Source organism: Pogona vitticeps, chromosome 1 (genome assembly GCF_051106095.1).
Source record: "Pogona vitticeps strain Pit_001003342236 chromosome 1, PviZW2.1, whole genome shotgun sequence".
In the NCBI taxonomy this organism is placed as follows: Eukaryota; Metazoa; Chordata; class Lepidosauria; order Squamata; family Agamidae; genus Pogona; species Pogona vitticeps.
In genome coordinates, this window is record NC_135783.1 from 355,701,951 (window position 1) to 355,724,329 (window position 22,379).

The 22,379-nt window shown below is 45.4% G+C and overlaps 3 protein-coding genes across 12 annotated transcripts in view; all 3 read left to right on the forward strand.

Moving 5' to 3' along the window:
• The window catches only part of LOC140706082 (uncharacterized), a 276,919-nt gene that overhangs the window by 134,782 nt on the left and 119,758 nt on the right, over positions 1 to 22,379 (forward strand). Inside the window, exon 1 of one of the 9 annotated variants that reach the window (XM_078384429.1) lies at positions 5,178 to 5,273. The exons of 6 other annotated variants lie outside the window; for them this stretch is intronic. The gene's annotated coding sequence lies outside the window, so the exon portion shown is untranslated. Of the gene's footprint in view, positions 1 to 5,177; positions 5,274 to 7,676; positions 7,773 to 22,379 lie in introns of those variants that run through there. 2 more of the 9 variants (XM_078384444.1, XM_072996456.2) reach the window with 2 other exon arrangements.
• The window catches only part of LOC144586363 (uncharacterized), a 222,623-nt gene that overhangs the window by 80,486 nt on the left and 119,758 nt on the right, over positions 1 to 22,379 (forward strand). The window lies entirely within an intron of this gene.
• Positions 1 to 22,379, forward strand: part of LOC140706335 (uncharacterized) — a 68,337-nt gene that overhangs the window by 41,146 nt on the left and 4,812 nt on the right. The window contains exon 2 of one of the 2 annotated variants that reach the window (XM_072996478.2): positions 7,679 to 7,772. The gene's annotated coding sequence lies outside the window, so the exon portion shown is untranslated. Of the gene's footprint in view, positions 1 to 7,678; positions 7,773 to 7,844; positions 12,984 to 22,379 lie in introns of those variants that run through there. The other variant, XM_078384453.1, reaches the window with a different exon arrangement.

Below are 22,379 nucleotides of genomic sequence, written 5' to 3' on the forward strand. Positions count from 1 at the left end.
ACAACTGAAAATGAGAGAAAAGAAATGGAACAAGAAAAGAGACAAATGGAATATCAATTAGAACTGAAAAGATTAGAATTGGCATCTCTAAATAATAATAGCAACAACAATAATAATGAAAATGTAAAAATAGATCTTAAGAAATTCCCTCAATTTAGAAAGGGTGATTGCCCAGAAGCATTCCTGGTCTCTTTTGAGTACACGTGCTGGGACTTTAACATAAAATCAGATGAACGTATGGTTGTATTAAGGTCCCAGATAAGTGGGGATATAGCAGACATTTATTCCCAAATGCCCTTAGATCAAGCCAGAGACTATGAGGGTGACAGGAAATTGGTTTTCTTGCGGTTTGGGATCAATGCTGAACATCTGAGGTGAAAATTTTGAGCATTGAGTAAAAAGCCTGAGGAATCATATTCTCAATTGGGGACAAATCTAATCAGATACTTGGAGAAATGGCTAGAGCAGGATAATGTTGAGACATTAGAAGATATGAAAAATATTATAGGGTTAGAACAATTTTATTTGGTTCTGCCACGAGAATTGAAGTACTTAGTCATAGACAAAAAGCCCAAGAATGGAGGCAAGTTGGAAATGCTGATTACATTACAGAAATAAAGAACCCCAAATTCTCTGAGGTGAAATTTGGTGGGAAAAGATGGGATAACAGAAAGAAAGACACCAGGGATTACCTCAAGCATAATCAGGCAATTGGAAGCCATTTTAGAGGCAAGCTCTCAGAGAAGAGCCAACAGAGTTATAAAATGTATTCGCGAAGGCTTTCACGGCCGGGATCTAATGATTGTTGTGGGTTTTTCGGGCTTCTTGGCCGTGTTCTGACGGTGGTTCTTCCTAACGTTTCGCCAGTCTCTGTGGCTGGCATCTTCAGAGGACAGCAAACTTTGCTCTGGGTAGGCTTGGGAGTGGAGTATTTATATAAGCATGTTAAGAGTGTTCTGGTAACTACTCATTCCCAGAAAGAAAAAAGGGAGGATACAGTGGGGTCTCTACTTAAGAACTTAATCCGTATTGGAAGGTGGTTCTCAAGTGGAAAAGTTCTTATGTAGAATCTGCATTTCCCATAGGAATGCATTGAAAACCATTTAATCCGTATCTGCTCTTTTCCGTCCATAGAAACTAATGGGAAGCTGCTATTCCACCTTCGACCACTAGAGGGGGATATTTTGTTTCTTTTTTTCTTAGGTCAAGAAAGGTTCAGGAACATGTTTTAAAGCTTGTTGTGCTGATTTCTTCAGCACAAAGACACACTGGCAGGAGTCTGGAAGTCACACCTTGACCCAGGCTTTGCAAGCCAGAATGCCTGACCCACACAATTCTTCTGCAAAAACACAGGCAGAACTCTTGAAGTCACACCTTAGCCCTTTCTTTGCAAGCCAGAATGCCTGACCCACACAATTCTTCAGCACAAAGACACACAGCTCTTTTCCCACCAAACTAAACCAACCCAAAGGGAGGGAGGGAGGGAGGGAACAATGTGGAAAAGAGGCAGGAAGGAAGGAAGGAAGGAAGGAAGGAAGGAAGGAAGGAAGGAAGGAAGGAAGGAAGGAAGGAAGGAAAGGTCACCACTGGGGCACACAGACCCCTCAGACAAATGTTTGTGCTTTGAAGCACAAAATGGTCATCATTGGGGCACACAGACCCCTCAGACAAAGAGGGGGGAGTTTGGAGGCTAAAACACATTTCAATTAAACCATTTTAATAACATTTTTAAAACAAAGCAACTTTTCACCAAACCAAACAAACAAACAAACAACCCACCAACCAACTTATCTTTTGTTGTTTTCTTTCTGGAGGACATCACTGTGAGGTCCCCTCCTCTGGGTCATCTTCTGCAGGGGGTTCCTTTCGCTGTCTTTTTCCTGCAGGCTGCATTCTAGTGAAAAATTGGTCCAATGTGGTCTGTTTTTTCCTTTGGTGAAGGATCTTTCTGAAGTGGCTGACCACATTGTCGTTCACCATGTCCATAAGTCTTCCTGTGACAGTCCTGTTTGGGTGGTGCCTCTCGAAGAATTCCTGGCACTTGGTCCACATCTGGCAGACGGATTTGATCTCCTTGCTGCTTACCTGAACTTCCTCTGTGGAATGCTCCTCCACAAGAGCCTTGTGCTGCTCGGCTTGCAGTTCTGCCAGTTCTTCTGTTGTCAGCTCCTCTTCATGTTCTTCCACAAGCTCCTCTACGTCGTCCTCGTCAACTTCCAGACCAATGCCTTCACCCATGGTGACGATGTCCCTCACCAGCTGTGAATCAGTCCCCTCCGTGGCACCGTCTGCGAAGCATTCTGGCCAGATTTTCTTCCAAGCGGAGTTCAAGGTCCTGGCTGTGACATCCTGCCAGGCCTTGTCGATGAGTCTGATGCTGTGGAGGATATTGAAATGTGTCTTCCAGAATTCTTTCAGCGTCAGGGACGTCTCCTCGATGATGTTGAAGCACCTGTTGAAGAGTGCCTTTGTGTACAGCTTCTTGAAGTTGCTGATCACTTGCTGGTCCATGGGCTGCAGAAGAGGTGTTGTGTTGGGGTGGAGGAACTTGACCTTGATGAAATCCTCATCAATCTCCTCCACCAAGGATGGGGGGTGTGCCGGGGCGTTGTCCATCAGCAGAAGGCACCTCTCAGGAAGCTGGTGGTCTGAAAGATATCTTCTGACAGTCAGTGCAAACTCCTCATAGAGCCACTCCAGAAACAGCTGCCTTGTCATCCAAGCTCTTGCATTTGCCCTCCACATGACAGGCAGTCGGGCCTTGTTGACTTTCTCTCGCTGGAATGGTCGAGGAGTCTGGGAGTGGTAGATCAGCAGAGGCTTGATCTTCAGATCTCCGCTGGCATTGGCGCAGAACAAAAGGGTCAGCCTGTCCTTCATTGGCAGTTTCTCTTCCTCCTGGGTGATGTAGGTTCTCCTGGGCATCTTCTTCCAGAACAACCCTGTCTCATCACAATTGAAGACTTGCTGGGGGAGGTAGTCTTCTTCCTTGAGGAATTCAGCAAACTCCACCTTGAAGGCTTCTGCAGCTGCATGGTCAGAACTTGCAGCCTCCCCATGTCTTGTCATGCAATGGATGCCAGTTCTCTTCTGGAATTTTTGAAACCACCCCTTGCTGGCCTTGAATTCTTCTTGCGCTGCACTTCCAGTCCGACTCTTCGTGACCCCATGGACCAGAGCACGCCACGCCCTTCTATCTTCCACTGCCTCCCGGAGTTGTGTCAAATTCATGTTGGTTGCTTCGCAGACACTGTCCAGCCATCTCATTCTCGGTCGTCCCCTTCTCCTCTTGCCTTCACACCTTCCTAACATCAAGGTTTTTTCCAAGGACTCTTTTCTTCTCATGAGATGGCCAAAGTACTGGAGCCTCAGCTTCAGGATCTCTCCTTCCAGTGAGCACTCAGGGTTGATTTCCTTTAGAACTGATAGGTTTGTTCTCCTTGCAGTCCAGGGGATTCTCAAGAGCCTCCTCCAGCACCAGAATTCAAAGGCATCAGTTCTTCGGCGGTCTGCTTTCTTTATGGTACAGCTCTCACTTCCATACATCACTACAGGAAAAACCATAGCTTTGACTATTCGGACCTTTATTGGCAAGGTGATGTCTCTGCTTTTTAAGATGCTGTCAAGATTTGTCATCGCTTTCCTCCCAAGAAGCAGTTGTCTTTTAATTTCGTGGCTGCTGTCTCCATCTGCAGTGATCATGTAGCCCAGGAAGATAAAATCTGTCACTGCCTCCATGTCTTCCCCTTCTATTTGCCAGGAGGTGATGGGACCAGTGGCCATGATCTTAGTTTTTTTGGTGTTAAGTTTTAACTGTTGCTTCCTGTCCCACATATAGGTTTCTCAGGAGATGGATAAGGTGGTCAGGCACGCCCATTTCTTTAAGAACTTGCCACAGTTTGCTGTGGTCCACACAGTCAAAGGCTTTTGCATAGTCAATGAAGCAGAAGTAGATATTTTTCTGGAACTCTCTGGCTTTCTCCATAATCCAGCGCAAGTTACCAATTTGGTCTCTAGTTCCTCTGCCTCTTCGGAATCCAGCTTGTACTTCTGGGAGTTCTCGGTCCACATACTGCTGAAGCCTCCCTTGAAGGATTTTGAGCATAACCTTGCTAGCGTGTGAAATGTGAAGGAGATAAAAGGAATAGTAAAGCTTAGCAGGTAGTCAGAGAATATTAATGAGTTGATTAATGTGCATAAGTAAATACACCTGAATAAGCAAACGTGTAATCAAATTAAAGAAGTTTAATGAGTGATCCTCAGCAATAATAAAAGAACATCTGTGATTTAAAAACCAAAAGATAAATAAACAAGTCATATTGGCAGGATGTGTCTGTCAGGGTATAGAATTTTATAGGCCTGAACCCATATATGTTTCATTAACGAGCTGCCATTATGTGCAGATGAGAGAGAAGCTGAATCATCATCCTAAGCTGATGCAATGAGGTGAAACCAGAAAGAGCCCAGGTGCAGAGATGAGGTCACCTGGAACCCGACTGGACTGGACAGAGACAAGATTATGTATAAATATGGACTGTGTCTGTGATATGTTCTCTTCTTCTGAGGTGATTTTCTGCCACGCATGCTGTCGGACTGTGTGAAGACTTCTAGATGTGCTGTAGAGACCTGCCTGTATATAAGTGTACATATATGTAAATATAACCGTCAAAGAAGAACTGGTAAAGTGTCTTCATTTACTCTGCGCCAGAAGCGTAACAGAGTCTGAGGGGGAAGAGTCCAGCAGATGATGGAAGGAGATGATGATGGCGCCTCCTTTCTCTCCTGGGCGGTGGGTGGTGGGTCTCCCTTGAGGAGGAGAGGCGGCCCCGATCCCTGCCTGCCTGCCTGGGAGCGCCCTTGGATCCTCGAGGCGCAGGAAGGAAGGAAAGGCTGTGCCCGGATGGGTCTCCTCTCCTCTCCTCTGCCTTCCCGCCTCTCTCGGTGAACCCGGGTTGGCGACACGGGAACCGCGCGTCTCGTCTGACCCTCTCCTCCCCCCCCCCTGAGAAGCGGAGACCTTTGGGGAGGGGGCCGCCCGGAGACGCTCTTGGGAGCCTTTGGCGGCCCTTCCACGGCTCTGCCCCCCCCTTGTTTCCCTCTCCTCCTCCCCCCCTGCCCCGCCCTTCGTGGAAGCCCCGCCTCCTCCCACCCAGGCCCTCCCTCCCCCCCCCCCCAGAACGGGAGCCGGAAGCGGATTGAATCCCCGGGCCTGCCGCCTCTTTCCCCCCCCCTTCGGCCCCAGGAGGCGCCCGGATCGGGACCCGGTCACGGAGGTGGGGGCGCTGGGGGCGGGGGTGGGGGAGAGCAGGTCGGGGGCTGGGAATGAGATCTGCAAGGGGGGGTTGCGATGGCCGCCCTCCCCACCAGCCTCTCCGAGCACAGCCGAAGAAGGCGCCTCCGTTGTGGCTTCCGGGGCTCGGCCTTCGTGCAAGGCGGTTTTCCCTTCTGGGTCTCCTCCGGAGGGAGAGGCGGGGGGGGGATTCACGGGGGGGGGAGAGGATTTCGCCCCACCGGTGGATAGGAAACAAAGGAAGGGGAGAAAGGGACTCTTCCCTCCCCCCCTCCCTCGTTTAAATTTTATTTATTTATTTATTTATTTGATTTATATCCCGCCCATCTGATACATCTATACCACTCTGAGCGGACAAAGTCCCTGGTGGGGGGGCTGGAGAGGTGACTCAAGGGGTGAAGGAGAAATGGGCCTTCCCTGCCAGACGTGTGTGTGTGTGTGTGTGTGTGTGTGTGTGTGTGTGTGTGTGTGTGTGTGTGTGTGTGTGTGTGTGTGTGTGTGTGTGTGTGTGTGTGTGTGTGTGTGTGTGTGTGTGTGTGTGTGTGTGTGTGTGTGTGTGTGTGTGTGTGTGTGTTTTTTTTCTCCTGGAGGATCTGGTAGGTAGAGAGATCCTGAGCTGAGGATCAAGGGCAGGCGGATGGGGACTCGGCCTCTTCCCTCCCTCCCCCCCCGCCTCCCTCCCGTGACGTAGGACGACCCCCTCCCTCCCTCCTTTAAAGGGACAAAGTGGGGGGGTGGAGAGGAAAAGGGGGCGGGGGTCCTCCCTGCGCCTTCCCTGATTGAGGGGGGGGGACGTCTGCTGGACCTCTGGCTCTTTGCCACACTCTGTGTGTGTGTGTGTGTGTGAGTGAGTGTGAGTGTGTGTGTGAGTGAGTGTGTGTGTTCTTCCTGGAGGATCTGATTGGTAGAGATCAGGGCTAACCCGATCCCTCTCAAGACCAGATCCTGAGCTGAGGATCAAGGGCAGGAGGATGAGGACTTGGCCTCTTCCCTCCCTCCCCCGCCTCCCTCCTGTGACGTCGGAGGACCCCTCCCTCCCTCCTTTAAAGGGGGCAAAGTCCCCGGTGGGGGGGGCTGGAGAGGAAAAAAGAGAAGGGGGGGAAAAGGAGAAATAGGGTTTGGGGGGAGAGAGGGGGATCCTCCCTGCGCCTTCCCTGATTGAGGGGGGGGAAGGTCTGCTGGTCCTCTGGCTCTTTGGCACACTCTGTGTGTGTGTGTGAGTGTGAGTGTAAGTGTGAGTGTGATTGTGTGTTTTCCTGGAGGATCTGGTTGATAAGAGAGGAGGGCTAACCCGATCCCTCTCAAGACCAGATCCTGAGCTGAGGATCAAGGGCAGGAGGATGCGGAGAAGGATCTTCCCGGCTTGGCAGATTCCTTGCTGGGTTGCTTGTGTGAACCCGGACCGTCTTTTCCCGGGAAGGCAGGCAGGAGAGAAGCTTGGGGGGAGGGAGGGAGGGAGAGAAGATGGGGGGACGGACTCTCCCCTCCCCCTCCCATTCCCCCCTTCGCTTCCCTCCCGTGACGTAGGACGACCCCCTCCCTCCCTCCTTTAATGGGACAAAGTGGGGGGGGGGGTGGAGAGGAAAAGGGGGCGGGGGTCCTCCCTGCGCCTTTGCCTACGGGGGGGGGTGTCTGCTGGACCTGAAGAGACAGAGAGAGAGAGAGAAGATGGGAGGGATCTTTCTGGAGCGGAGGCTGGAAGGGAGATCGATCCCCCCAGGAACGGGTCTCCCCAAAAATCCTCTTCTGGTCTTGTGGGTCCCGAAGGCGCCATTCAGGTCCATCGGCTGTGCAAAAGACCTGCCTCCTGGCTCCTCCTTCTGCCTAGGGATTCCCCCTCCGGCCTCCCTTTCGTGGCTCTCCATGGGGTGGAGCAAAAAGGGGGGGCTTTGGAAAGACACCAGAAGAGGCTCTGGTGGTCCTTCCACACGGAGAGCAGGAGGAAAGGACCGGAAAAGGCCACCCGGCCCCTCTGGATCTGGAGCGTTCCCTCTCCGGGCAGGTCTTTTGCTGAGTCAATGACTCTGAAGGGTCCCTTCCAGACCGAGGGGTCACAGAAATGCTTTCTTTTACAGCAGGGGTCCCAGCATGAAATGCTCCTTCCATCCTTCTATCCACCATCAGCTCCTTCCTTCCTTCCTTCCTTCCTTCCTTCCTTCCTTCCTTCCTTCCTTCCTTCCTTCCTTCCTTCCTTCCTTCCTTCCTTCCTTCCTTCCTTCCTTCCTTCCTTCCTTCCTTCCTTCCTGTTCCTCTTGTTCTGCTGCCTGAAGAAGAAGCCCCGTTCAATAGAAACATGAGGAAGGCACGTCTCAGAAGGAAAAGTTTTTAATTTGCTTTATCCATAAAGCCTCCTGGCTGATCTTTTTAATTTCTCTTTTTTTTTCCTAGGAAGGAGCTAGACTAAACTGAATTCTCTTTGCTTATTTTGGGAGGGGACCAAAAACAAAGAGCCAAATCCCAGAATCCCTCCAACATTTGCAAGGTAAGTGAGATTTCAAGAGGTGGCGTAAGTTCCTTTGCCCCCCCTCCCCCACTCTCCCTCCTCTCAGTTTCTCTGGCCCAGCAGGGATTTGAAGCCAGCTCTCCTCGTTTCCAGTCTGGTACTCCATCCATGACACCAGACTTCTTCTCTGAACATGTGCAAAGTGGTGGGTGTTTGGTGGTATGGTTTTCTTTGTATCTTATTTAGGTGTATTTGTTTTTAAAATCTCTGTCCTGCTCACCCCAACCCCATGCTCACCAAGGGCAGGTCCTGTTGGTAAGAGGCAAACCTTCATTGTCCTGACTTGGTGTGTATGTGTGTGTGTGTGTGGGGGTTCCCCTTCAAGCCTGCCTTCTAGTTCCCTCTTAACAAACAAGCCAGACTGGGGGATTTTGATTTGCTCCCTCCACCTGTGCTTTGGACTCCAATGATCACTGACTAACAGGTAAAGTCCTTTTTGTTCCCACCTTCTCATTCAATGGGAGGATAAAACGGACAATAGAACCCAAACAAGAATGGGGTCCTCCAAGTGGGTGCCCCTGATGTCTGTGATTTGTTTCCTAACGCACGCTGGGCGTTCTTCTGGACCCGGTGCTGTCCATGGACAACCAGATGGCGTCTGTGGTCCGATCCGCCTACTTCCATCTTGGACAGATTGCGCAGCTGGGCCCCTGCCTGGATGCAGTTGTCACTCCCCAGATTGGTCCAGGCACCGATAGTCTCAAGAAAAGACTACAGTAATTCTCTTTATGTGGGGCTTCCCTTGAGGCTGACACCGGCAGATGCAAGAGGGGCAGCGTCTCCTCAGTCCACCGCTCTTCCTTTACAGTCTTCTCCTCTGGGAAGGCAATTCCACACCACCGCGTGGGTGAAGGTTCTTCCATTCCACATTCTTCTCTCTTTCCTCCTCGGCTATTTGCATCTGCTCTTCCCTTATCTTCCGGCTCCATCCTGTCCTCTCCTGTTTGCCCCAGTAGAAAGGTTTCCTGGCTGAGTGATGGTTCCTTCACCTTTCTACCTCTTCTTTTGGTATCACCAACCTCTCCCACAGATGAATCCACAGGTTCTCCATCCAGAAACATTCCGACCCTTCTATCAATACCTTACACTCTTCACCTCTACCGTACTGGCCTCCGCTTCACTCACTCACTCACTCACTCACTCACTCACTCACTCACTCACTCACTCACTCACTCACTCACTCACTCACTCACTCACTCACTCACTCACTCACTCACTCTCTTGTGTGCCTTCCTTCCCATCCCCTTTCTTTTCTCTTCCATTCATGTTCCATAAGTGGGCGTTTCCCCTTTTCTTATTTGTCCCATTTCCTCTCTTTACTGGCTTGGGGTCCCTCCACTTCCTTTGGGCAAAGGGTAACACCCTTTTGCCCTCTTTCTCTCATGGGGCTCTTCTGAATCTCTGCTTTCCCCTTTTGGGATCCAGAAGAATGAACTGAAGAAGCCGCTTCAGCTTTTGGGAATTTTGGAAAGGGAAAATGAAATGAAAGATCTCGTTATTAATCTCAAAGAGCACAGGGCTCTTTATTCCATGGATTGAAGTCTACTGGTCAAATTTAATACTGTCAGCTCGGCTTGTGGAAGTACTTCTAAATTTGATACAAACTGATCATATGTTTTGTCTAGGAATGAAAAAATTATGAATGCTTCCTGTATTTCAGTAAATGTTATATTTTTCTTTCTCAAGTCCATTATCATTGTTTTCACTAGCTCTTAATGCTGCAGCATGCTTTCCCTAGTTTGCTATCTGGTACAAAATAGCCTTCTTGCGATTTGGATTTGGCTTCCTACGCTGACTCATACAAAGAGTCCCCTTAATTCTTCCCATGCTTGTCTTGCAAAAGTCTTGCCTCTTATATGGATTAGGAGACGATCTTCTAGAATCCTATTATTGTAAGTGCTTTGGAATTTTGTACCTTTTCTTCATTATTCAGCATAGCTGGTGGGTTCTCAATAATGTCCCATAATGATTCCTTCTGGAGCAGTAATTGGACTTTTTGTTGCCAAGTTGAGTAGTTATCTCCATTTAGCTTTCTAATACATGGTCCTGATATTTGCATTTCACTTGCCATTTTCACAGATTGCAGACAAAGCTGTTTTTTACTCATTTCTGCTGCTCAATTATCTCTTGGCTCTTCCTTCTGGATTTTCTCAGGTCAGAAATCTCACTGGTATCTTCCTGGGCATGTCCCTAGGTACACACCTGGGCCCATAACCATTGACAGAGTAGCGGTAATCCAGGTAAACACCAGGTAGCGATAACCAAAAAGATCTTCCCTGAGATGATGAATACGCCAAGCACCAGAGTAGTGTTGATAGCAGATATTGTATTATTTACAGAATATACAGGTATATTTACAGCTAGGTCTATGTTTTCAGTCCCAAAGTAATGCACAATAGTTTCCACAGAGTTTAGTGGATATATCAGAGTCAATGTCCAGTAAATAAGTCCAGGTAGACAGAGTTCCTCTTCGCGTTCCAAGCTCATAGACACGGCTTCCTCCAGGATTCTCCAGCACAGGAACAATACGACTCTTCTCCACATAATCACCAAACAGCATCACCAACAACAACCCACAGATTGTGTATGCTTGGTCTGCTAGTTTTATCCTATGTATGACCAGTCCTAGGGTTACAATCACATCTGTTCTAATCACCTCAGCTGTATACATTCAAGCTTTGCTTCTCTTTTCAGTACTGAACCTGACAATTACTTATTGTCATGTACAAAATTTGATTTAACAATTCTATCAGGTTTAGCCTAAACCTGTCATACCCCTATCATCATTCTGCCAAGGTGGGAATGTCTTTATAGTTTTCTGCCGCCTCTACTGCTGGAAAAAGTCTCCTTCCTACTTGAGTCTCTGTTGACCATTTCAAGCCCTCCGGAGGAGACCTCCAGGTGACATCTCTGGTTTGAGTAGAGTCGCTTGTACAGTGGTGTCTCGACTTACAAACGTCCCAAGTTATCATTTTGAGTTACAACCGGCTCCGTCCGCAAAATTCAAATTGCTAACCGTTAGTAGGTGAAGAGGCTGCTTCTTTGTAGCTCTTTCGTCCCAGCGGTTAGAGGGTGTGCAATTGGAGGAGGCTTGGGACTGCCTGGTAAGGTAAGGTGCTGCTTTTTGCTTTTTAAAAACTGTTCTGGCTGGGTTTTGCCACGTGGTTTTGGGCTGGGGGGTTTATGTTTTTGTGCTGTGATACGTCTTGGGAGGCTTGTTTGTTTTTTGGAGTCCCCCCATTTCCAATGGATCTTGGGGGTTTGCTTGCATTTCAGCTTACCCCCCTCATTTCTGATGGGTCTTACATGGTTGGCTTGCTTTCTGCTTTGCTTTTTTTGCATTTACGATGGGTCTTGCACACTTGGCTTGCTTCTCTTTTCCCTCCCCCTTCAGCCAGAATGGATTAATCGTGTTTCTGTTCAGAAGTGTTTATTATTCCTCTTTATATTTCTGTCCATACGTTCCACAAAGTTTTTCTTTTTCCTTCCGTACCATCTTCTTACATTTCTTTTGCCAGAGTTTGTGTTCCTTTTAATTTTCCTCATTTGGGAAGGTTTGCATTTGTGGAAGGACCCCTCCTTTCCCTTCAGAGCCTCTCCAACTCTGCTCGTTAACCATGCCGGCACCTTCTTGGAATTAGGTGACACTCCTTTTTTTGTGGTATACACTTCTGCTGGGCCTCTACGACTGTTTTTTTAAACAGACTCCAGGCCCTCAGGAGAGATTTTTCTCTTTTTTTCCCTTCCCTTTCAACTTCTTTCTAACTTGCTTCCTCGTCTCAGGGAAGTCTGCCTTTCGGAAATCAAGGGTTTTTGTGTCTGGAGATTTCCTTGACACTCCCCCCCCCCAACCTGCAAGGTGAAAAAGATGTCAGCATGGTCACTATTCCCTATCGACTCAGGTCCTGGGTAACTCACAATAATAGATCCAGAGTCCCCTGTCCTCTCTGTTGGGATCCATGAGAAATTGCTCCAAGGCACAGTCGTTTTGCATGTCAAGAAACCCAGTCTCTCTTTCTTCATCTTAGCACGCATTGGCCTGTGAGAATTAAAATTCCTGTGATTTGAGTCCTGTCCCTTTTGGACAGGACTCAATGATTTCTCTCCACATTTCAGAATTTTCCCCCTCAAGTTTTTCCCTGCATTTCCCCCCTCAATTTTTTGATCTGGAGGATGATAGCAAGCCCCCCACCCACTATCACTCCTTGGCTTGGCAGTTTAACCCACAGTGATTCTGTGATGGAGTCCGACCCGCCGTCCATCTCCATTCTGCTGGATTCTACCCCTTCTTTGACCCAGATGGCCAAACTACCTCCAACACGCCCCTTCCTATCTATCCCGCCTCTAGACTTCATCGTCTGGGATTGCATCATCCCACTGGGTCTAGGAAATCCCACCAGGTTTCCGTTATGGCCACTGCATCAATCTTATATCTACCCTCCCAATGTTTCCATCTTTGCTCGGGTGCTTCAGGTGTTTGCATAAAAGCCTCTGCGTATGGAGGTCCCCCAAGAAGGGCTGCTTGTTTGCTCCTCCTTCCAGTGGACCAACAATCCTATCCCATCACGCTCTCTGTCCTAATTACTACACTATCATCACTTTCTTGTGCCCTACCATCTCCACCCTCTTTCCATAGGGGTGAGGAGTCCTGAAATGAATGACTCCCGGCTCCTGTTGGCTTCTCCCCCCCCCCCCCGGGATTCAGTTGAAAAGCTGCTCTGCCACCTTTTAAATGTTACGCGCCAGCAGTCTGGTTATGTGTTCATTCAAGTGAAGCCTCTTGTCCAAGCCCAGCTTGTCCCGAAACATCCTCCAGTGCTAAATGAATCTAAACCCCTCCCCTGATCATCACCCTCTCATCCACGCGAGACCCCTGAGCTCCACCTGCCTAGCTGGCCCCACATGTGGAACAGTTAGCATCTCCGAGAATGCTACCTTTGAGATACAGTAATATGTGGGTTTACGTATGCCTCGGCTTAGGCAATTCCTGGTTTATGAGGGAAGTCAGTTCAAAATAATTCCTCGGTTTACGTTTCTTTTTTCCTTTTTTTTTTGTGCATTTTGAAGGAAGTTTCCCTGTGCCTGGAGGTTAATAGCACCTCCACTGTCGCTGTGGCAATCCGTGTTCTGGTTTATGTACTTTTTGCATAACGTAATGTCCTGGAGGACACCGTGGTTTCGTAAACCGAGGTACTACTTTAATATGCACCATTAAGAATTTGTAATATTTAATTTTGCTGGGGGTCAAATACCCTCTCAATTTCAATGTATGCATTGTTGCTTTTATTCTTACAGATGTGGTTTATCAAATTCTTTCCTACCCCTTTTTCATACACCTTGGTTAAGGTATCTAACTCTTGAGCCAGAGGTTGGGAGTTCCCTTCCCTTCTAGCCCTGCAGTTCTAAGATTCTATTACCTCAGAACCTATTTCTCTGACCATCTCTATTCTATATGTTCTCCAGGCTTCGTGCTCTGGAGCGGACACTCTAGCTCAGAGCACATTACCTACCTGTTGACTCGTGTGAATTCCTCCATAAATGTGGAGCAAGAAGTGCCGGCCGGTTAGGTAGAATTAGCTGGAAGTTCCCCCTTTTTGGTAATCGCCCCTCACCAAACATTAGCACATAACAAAATACAGTGGTGCCTCGCATAGCGAGGTTAATCCGTTCCGGATTAACCTTTGCTATGCGAAAACATCGCTAAACGGTAATAAAAACGCCATAGAAACGCATTGAACTTCGTTCAATGCGTTCCTATGGCTTGAAAACTCACCGTTAAGCGATGTTGTCCCATAGCGCCGCCATTTTTGCGCCCTCGGTAAGCGAGGGCAGGGCGCGAAAATGCGGCGCGGACCTTCCGGCGGCTATTTTGGAACCGCCGATCAGCTGTTCTCCCGGCTTCATTATGCGATATTCGCTAAGCGAAACGCTTAGCAAATATCGCAAAGCGAAAAACCTCCATAGGGGCCATCGCTGAGCGAATGCTCCAGCGATGGCCCAGATCGCCTCGTTAAGCGATTTCATCGCTCAGTGAGGCGCTCGTTAAGCGAGGCACCACTGTACTCAGGAGGTCTTTTTATCATTAAATAAAGAAGACTATTTTACTCACATGAGGTTCATTCTTAAAGGTTTCAGTTTGTTACATAATAAACATCTTAAATATATGAAATATTAGCTTAATGTGTAAAGATCTTAAAGAGAACAAGTGAGTGTTTGAGGTTTAATCAGCCGCCTAGAGTAATCTTAATTGATTAGATAGGTGGGATATAAAATAAATAAATAAATAAATAAATAATCACCTCAGAGAGAGAAGAGGCAGTTATAGAGGCAGTTACAGACCAGTAACAGTTAAAGTTTCCCTCTGATTGGTTAGTATTCAAACCTATATACTAACAAGTTAGTCTGTGCACTGGATGGTCTTCCCTTTTGAAATTTACAGTTAGATTGGTTGACCATCCAACACATCCAACACCCCTTCTCAATCTAACATGCTAAGTTTCAACAAGTTCCATCATGCTTCGCAGGTTCTGAAAACGATCTCTTGGTAACTAATCTTGCTTTGTAGCGCTCTAATTTTCCATTTGCTCCCTTTTTCTCCTTGAATACCCATTTGCACCCAATTGCTTTCTTGTCTGGTGGTAGTTTTGGTAGTGTCCATCTTCCATTCTTGTGCAAGGCTTCTATCTCCTCCTTTGCAGCTTGTCTCCATTTGGCGCCCTCTAGTGCTGGCATTTGTTCAACTTCTTCCCAGGTTGCTGGCTCATCTGTCTTCAACAACCTTGCAAGGTAGGACACGCAAAGTGGCGGCATACCTTTGTTGGGTCGTGATGAGTGTCTGACCTCTGGTTCTAGAACCTCTGGTGACGTGGTGCCATCCTCCGGTTCCACAGTGTTGTCGACTGCTTCATCCGTGTCTCCTTCTTTTGGTGTACTGCTCTCATCCTCGTCCTCTGTTGGTATGGTTTGTGAGGGCACTGGGATAAGTGTATCTAGGAGAGGTTGGTTATGTTGATCCTGCTCATCAGAGCTGTCTAACACATGGTTGTTGTGGGTTTTTCGGGCTTCTTGGCTGTGTTCTGAAGGTGGTTCTTCCTAACGTTTCGCCAGTCTCTGTGGCCGGCATCTTCAGAGGACAGCAAACTGTGCTTTGGGTAGGCTTGAGAGTGGAGTATTTATGGCTGTGAGAAGGCTAGTTTGTGAGATAGGCTATTGTCCTAATCAGGAGATGGTTGATTAGTGTGTTTTGTTGTGGGTGTATTGTTTTGATAAGGAGGGGAGATTATCTGTCTCTGTGGCTGATGGGTGTCATTAGCTGGTCTTTTGTGTGCAGTAATCCCCTGACCTTGTGGCTGGGTGGAGTTCGTTGACCTTTTGCACTCTGTGTTTATGAGAGCTGGGAGCCAGGTTTTGTTGAGTTTCAGACTTTCCTCCTTCCGATTGAAGTTTTGTTGATGCTTGTGGATTTCAATGGCTTCCCTGTGCAGTCTGACGTAATGATTGCTGGTGTTGTCCAGTATTTCAGTATTTTGAAATAGAATTTCATGTCCAGTTTGTTTTAGGGCATGTTCAGCTACTGCAGATTTTTCTGGTTGTTTTAGTCTGCAGTATCTCTCATGTTCTTTGATTCTGATGTGGATGCTTCGTTTTGTGGTTCCAATGTATACCTGGCCACAACTGCAAGGTATCCGGTATACTCCTGCAGTGCTGAGAGGGTCCCTTCTGTCCTTTGCTGACCGTAACATTTGTTGTATTTTTGTGGTGGGCTTGAATATTGTTTGTAAGTTGTGTTTTTCCACAAGTTTCCTCATGCGGTCTGTGACCCCTTTGATGTATGGCAGAAATACTTTGTTTATGGGTGGCTGTTTTTCTTCTTCAGTTCGGTGTTGTTTTCTTGGTTTGATGGTTCTTGTGATTTCATTTTTGGAGTAGCCATTTGCCTGTAGGGCCCAATTCAGGTGGTCGAGTTCAGTGTTGAGAAACTGAGCTTCACAGTTCCGATTTGCCCGGTCTACCAGTGTTTTGATTATGCCTCTTTTTTGCCGTGGGTGGTGGTTGGAGTTTTCATGTAGGTACCTGTTGTGATGATTTGTGTTTTTATGTGTATTAGAATGGGATATGTAGTCCTAAGATTGTCCCAATAGCATCCATTTTGATTTAAAGTCTGCTCTGTAGTAGGAAAGTTTTACATGCTGTTTCAGAGAAGCTTCGCTCTCTGGTTATCTCGTTGCTAAGATGAGCAGAGAGCAGAGACTTTCGTAGTCAAAATAATTCTGCCACAAAGAATGATAACAACTGAAGCTCCATGAGAAAGTTAGGCGGGACAACAAGACCCAGGAGGCATTCTGGGAAGAAGAAGAGTGAGGAGAAGAGGGGGAAAGATGGAGTTTGCCTGAGAAAGGGGCAGACACGTGCTTTTCCCATAATGGACTGGTTTTCATCTAGCATCAACCTTTGAAGACCCAAGACACGTGAGATGGACTATGTTACCCTTTATATTAGTTAGCATAGTTTCATTTCTTTATTTTTTCAGCTGGAGTGGGGGGAGTGGAGTGTTCCGTTGGTCTTGAATGAAAATGTACCTACTATACTATTTTACTATCAACTGAATTCTTTTCTAAAGCAATTCTTTTCAATAAAACAGTAATGATTGATTCCTATCTAGAAGCATTGTTTCTTGTTCAGACTAGCTGAGGAATATTAATTGGCCTTATATGTTCGCTACCAAAGATATCTAGAGCCCAGATTAATCTGAGTATATCTCATGGTTATGTCTGTGTTGCTTTCTTAAAAAGGGGGATTGGCTTTTGAGGAAGAAATTTAGACAAGACCTGGCTGGGAAATAAGTGGCTCTGCTCAGCAGTTAGAGGTTTGTCTGGATTTCGTACTCATCCCAGTCTCCGGCACCCCCCATAAATCTCTTTGGAGATAAGGGGCAGCTTACACCTGTCTGTGTGGGTGGGTTTTCTGTAGACCTTGTGTCCCAGTCGGAGGTCAATTTTGTGTAGGACCATGACATCTAGGAACAGGAGTTGGCCCTCTGTTTCTTTTTCCATGGTGAATTGTATATTTGGGTGGATGCTGTTGAGATGGTTGAGAAATTCTTCCAATTTTTCTTCACCGTGACTCCAGATTGTAAAGGTGTCATCCACATATCGGAACCAGACTGTGGGTGCGAGGGGTGCCGAAGCTAGTGCGAGTTTTTCAAAATGCTCCATGTAGAAATTTGCTATAACCGGGCTGAGAGGGCTGCCCATGGCCACTCCATCTGTTTGTTCGTAGAATTCATTATCCCACTGGAAATAGCTGGTTGTAAGGCAGTGCTGGAAGAGGGCCTTGATGTCTTCTGGGAATATCTGCTGGATGAGTATCAGGGTGTCCTTTACCTTAGTGAACAGGGATACTACATCAAAACTGACCAGTCTATCCCCAGGGTTGAGTTTTAGGGTGCTGATCTTGCTTATGAAATGCCCTGAGTCTTTGATGTAGGATGAGGTTTGTCCAATGTGGGTCTGTAGAAGGGTCGCTAGGTGTTTGGCTAATTCATATGTTGGGGAGCTGATGGCACTTACAATGGGCCTGAGCGGGGTAGAGTCCTTGTGGATTTTGGGGAGTCCATATAGTCTGGGTGGGAGAGCTTCTGTCTTGCAAATTCGTTGGAGGACGTTGGGGTGCAGGGAGGAACTCCTGATCAGCATGTTTGTTTGTTTTGTGATTTTGTTAGCTGGGTCCCGTTTCAGTTTTCTGTAGTGACGGGGTCTAGAAGTTCTCTGATTTTGTCCCTGTATTCTTCTGCTGGACAACACCAGCAATCATTACGTCAGACTGCACAGGGAAGCCATTGAAATCCACAAGCATCAACAAAACTTCAACCGGAAGGAGGAAAGTCTGAAACGCAACAAAACCTGGCTCCCAGCTCTCAAAAACACAGAGTGCAAAAGGTCAACGAAGTCCACCCAGCCACTCCACTCCACCCATTAGGACAATAGTGTATCTCAGAAACTAGCCTTCTCACAGCCATAAATACTCCACTCTCAAGCCTACCCAGAGCACAGTTTGCTGTCCTCTGAAGATGCCGGCCACAGAGACTGGCGAAACGTTAGGAAGAACCACCTTCAGAACACAGCCAAGAAGGCCGAAAAACCCACAACAACCATTAGATCCCAGCCGTGAAAGCCTTCGCGAATACACTGTCTAACACAGTTCCTCTCTTGTCAGCTTTTCTATTTTCATCAAAGTGAACCATATGTCTTGTGCTGACTTCACCAGTTCTCAAGTTCATGACTGTATCCCTTGACACCTGAAGCATACCCAATGAGAATTGTTTGTTCTGTTCTAGAGTCCAGTTTATACCTTTTCTACTTGGGAATGTAAGAGTATGCAATGCTTCCAAAAACTCTAATGTGTGAAATATTTGGGACTCTACCATGGCAAAGTTCAAAGGGTGTTTTTGTGGTACCTTTTGTTGGCAATCTGTTCTGAAGATACATGGCTGTCATCACACCAGAATCCCACATCTTGGTGGGTAGTTCTGCATCAGCAAGCATGCATCTAGTCATTTATAGAAGAGACTTTAGTTTTCTCTCAGCTAGTCCATTTTGTTCTGGTGTGTATGGAACAGTCCTTTTGTGTAGGATACCTTGTTCCTCAAAGAATGTCTGTGTGCAGTTTGAAATGTACTCACCACTGTTGTCTGATCGAAATGCCTTACGTTTTCTTTCAAATTTGTTGCTCACCATGGCCACATATTTCCTCAGGAGCTTGTGTGTCTCACTCTTGTCCTTCAGTAGATAGTTGACACAGTACCTTGAAAAATCATCTACAAAAATTAGAATATATCTGTTGCCTCCCATTGATGGTACATTAATTGGTCCACATAGATCAGTGTGAACTAATTCCAACACTTTTGTGCTTCTTTGTTCTGTACTTGAATGAAATGAGGGTCTGACCCCTTTTTCTGTAAGGCAATTTACGCACCTGGATGTTTTGTTTGCGTCACATGGCTTTACCTCAAGTCCTTTGACTAGGTTATTCTTGTGTAATTCCAGAATCGCATTTGTGTCTCTATGTGCAAATCTGCGATGCCACAGGTCCAGACTGTTCACCTCTTCTTGCTCGGTCTGCGCTGTGTTGATTTGCCCCTGTTCATCTAAGAAACTGACTAATATGCCATTAGATTCATAAGCTTTCAAATATATTTCATTATCTTTTTCAACTATACATTTTTCATTATCAAAATGTACATTAAAACCCTTTTTCGCAAGACTTGATACGCTGAACATGTTGCAGTCAAGTTTGGGAACATAGACCACTTCACTAACAGTAGTTTCATAGATTGCATTTGGTGTTGGACACATCAAAGTCCCAGACCCCTTGGATCTCTACAGTATTCCCATTTACAACTTTAATTTGCCCACTGGTAGATGAATCAAAAGTTTTAAAAAATGTTTTGTCATGAGTAGCATGCTGTGAACATCCACTGTCAATAATCCATGAGCCTTTATTTCTCTGGTAGCCTGGTGTAATTTCATAAGCTATAAAAGCACTCTGTTTAATTTCTTTCTTTGGCTTTTCTGTAATTCTATCTTTCTTGTGACCAGAAGCTGCACTCTTGCCTTTGTTAGCTCTATATTCAAATTGGTGAGAGTTTCTATTGCTTGGAGCCTCCTTGCGAGCGTAACAATCCTTTGATTTATGTCCTGACTTTCCACAATACCAGCAACAGTTACGTGATTGATTGTGGAGTGGAGCCTTTCTATGGCTTCTGTTTTGAAACATGTAATTTGATTCAGAAACTTCTGGAGAGCTAAAACATCCTCCTGTCTGATTTCTGCATTCATCTCTCAGAGCTTTAATACTGGCTTCAAAAGACAATTGTTGTGCATTTACAATTGAGGCAAAAGCATCAAAATGTTCTCCTAGGGATGCTATCAAAAATCCCCTTTTAATTCTATCAGGCATTTGGAAACCAGATGCATTTATACTGTCTGTAATATTTAAAATTTCAGATATGTATTTTTCACAATCCTTTTTGTTATTTAATCAGATCCTGGTTAGATCTTAAATCAATGCTGCTTCAGTTTGGTGGCTTGCAATCCCAAAAGATTCCTCTAAATTTTTAATCATTTCTTTTGCTGTTTCACAATTTGCAACATAGGCCAGTTGTTCATCAGTTAAATTGTGGTAAATTACAGTTTGTGCTGTTGTATCTTTCTTTTCCCATTCTATTCTAGCTTGGCCTCCTTCAGGTTTGTCTGAGCTTAAGCAATCAGTAAGCTCCATGGCCTTAAAGTCTAGTAATAATCTTTGTTTCCATCTACAAAATTAATTGAAGTTAAGGCTGGCAATTTACCTAGAAATTCCTTCTTTTCTGCCATGCTTAACCCTGCTTCCTTCTGAGTAAAAACAACAGTCAAGCAGACAAAAATCTCTTCAGCTAGTTTGGTATATGGGGGGGGGGGGAATAAGAATGCAGATACACTTTGAAAAATAACAAACCCCGAAAAATACTTCTCAGCTAATCTTTTCCTTTTTGCTGGCTGTGGTTAAATTACTCTCTGGGCAACCATAACCTGTTGAGAGTTGTGTGGAACTCGTGTGAATTCCTCCAAAAATGCACAGCAAGAAGTGCCAGCCAGTTAGGCAGAATTAGCTGGAAGTTCCCCCTTTTTGGTAATCGCCCCTCACCAAACACTAGCACATAACAAAATACTCAGGAGGTCTTTTTATCATTAAATAAAAAAGTCTATTGTACTCACATGAGGTTCATTCTTAAAGGTTTCAGTTTGTTACATAATAAGCATCTTAAATATATGAAAAATTAGCTTAATATGTAAAGATCTTAGAGAGAACAAGTGAGTGTTTGAGGTTTAATCAGCCGCCTAGAGTAATCTTAATTGATTAGATAGGCAGGATATAAATAAATAAATAAATAAATAAATAAATAAATAAATAAATAAATAAATAAATAAATAAATAAATAAATAAATAAATAAATAATCTCCTCAGAGAGAGAAGAGGCAGTTATAGAGGCAGTTACAGACCAGTAACAGTTAAAGCTCCCCTCTGATTGGTTAGTATTCAAACCTATATACTGTGGAACTCAGTATCAGATACTTCTGCCCCTGCAGCTTGAAGCTCTGTGACAATTTTCAACATTTCATCTAAATGCTCATTAATGTTAGTTCCTTCTTTCATCCTTATACTATATAGCCTTTCCTTCAGGAATATTATGTTCTTACTTGATTTGGTGCAGTATTTCTTTTTCAAAGCACCATATAGTCCTTTAGCTGTTTTATACTTAGTCACTAATGGAGTTTCATGGTCTTCTATACAACATTAAAGCCTTTGCTTCTTTAATTTTATATTCACTGTGTGCCTTCAGGTATATCTTGGTTTATCACATCTAGACAGTCCTGTACTTGAAGAGAAACTCTGAACCTTGCATCCCACATTTGAAAGTTGTTCTGGTTCAGCTTTGGGATTGCAAATACGCCACTGCTGTTACTTACTCCCAGGTGAAAACGTTGGGTGGATGTGTTAGCTTCTGGAGTAGTAGTAGACATCTTAATGCTAATAAATATTGTCTCACTAAGTCAAAAGTTAAATTATCTTCTTCTCTTCACTCTCAATCCACAAAAATTACTTGGCTGCATACAAAACATGATGGTACTTTAAAAATTGTTTTGCAGTCTCTTATCAAAACTTACTCCTTTCGGTCAAAAGGCAAAAACACAGCACATTCTTCGAGTTGAAAAATGAAAAAGTGCTTGCCAAGAAAAACGCTCTGCTCAATTATGTAAACTTCAAAAAAGGAAAAAGATAAAAGATTCAAAAATATAACAACAGGTTTCGGTGTCTGAAAAAACTTATCAAAAAATGCAAACAAGGCATCCAAAAATAAACGAAGCAATTATAGCAACCGTAGCAACCATCCTCTGCTACCAAATTTGTTGTTGAAATTTATAAAGGAGGTTGCCAGACACCGAGATACGTTGTTTAAATATATACTTTACTAAGCCTCTTAGGAAAAGGTACACGGGGATCCCTAAGAAATAAACATAACATCTAAAAATTATAATACATACCATATACAATTCAGCAACATATGCAACAGCATTCCAGGTAATGCCAAAAGATAGGCAAACTCAAAGGTTATGCCTTGCATGCAGTTTAGCACCATCCGAGGGAGGGTGTGTGTGTGTTTTGAGGGTGAAACAAAGCTACATTTATAAAGGTGTTTGACTATAGGGAACACATGAGGTTCCTTCCAAGTTTGTTCATTAAAGAGAAAGGACATGTTACAGATTGCAGATTACAACATATACTAGCAAGTTAGTCTGTACACTGGATGGTCTTCCCTTTTGAAATTTACAGTTAGATTGGTTGACCATCCAATACATCCAACATTACCATAGTCTATCGAGACTGAAGGATGCCTAAGAAGATGATTCTCTCTATCCCTAACAGCATTTTATCAACTCTACATCCATCCCTTTCATGGATTTGTCTTTTCGCTTTGCCCTCTAAATAATAATCTCTGCAGATTTTATCAATTGCTGGGATTGACTACGAACTGCTCTTTACTGG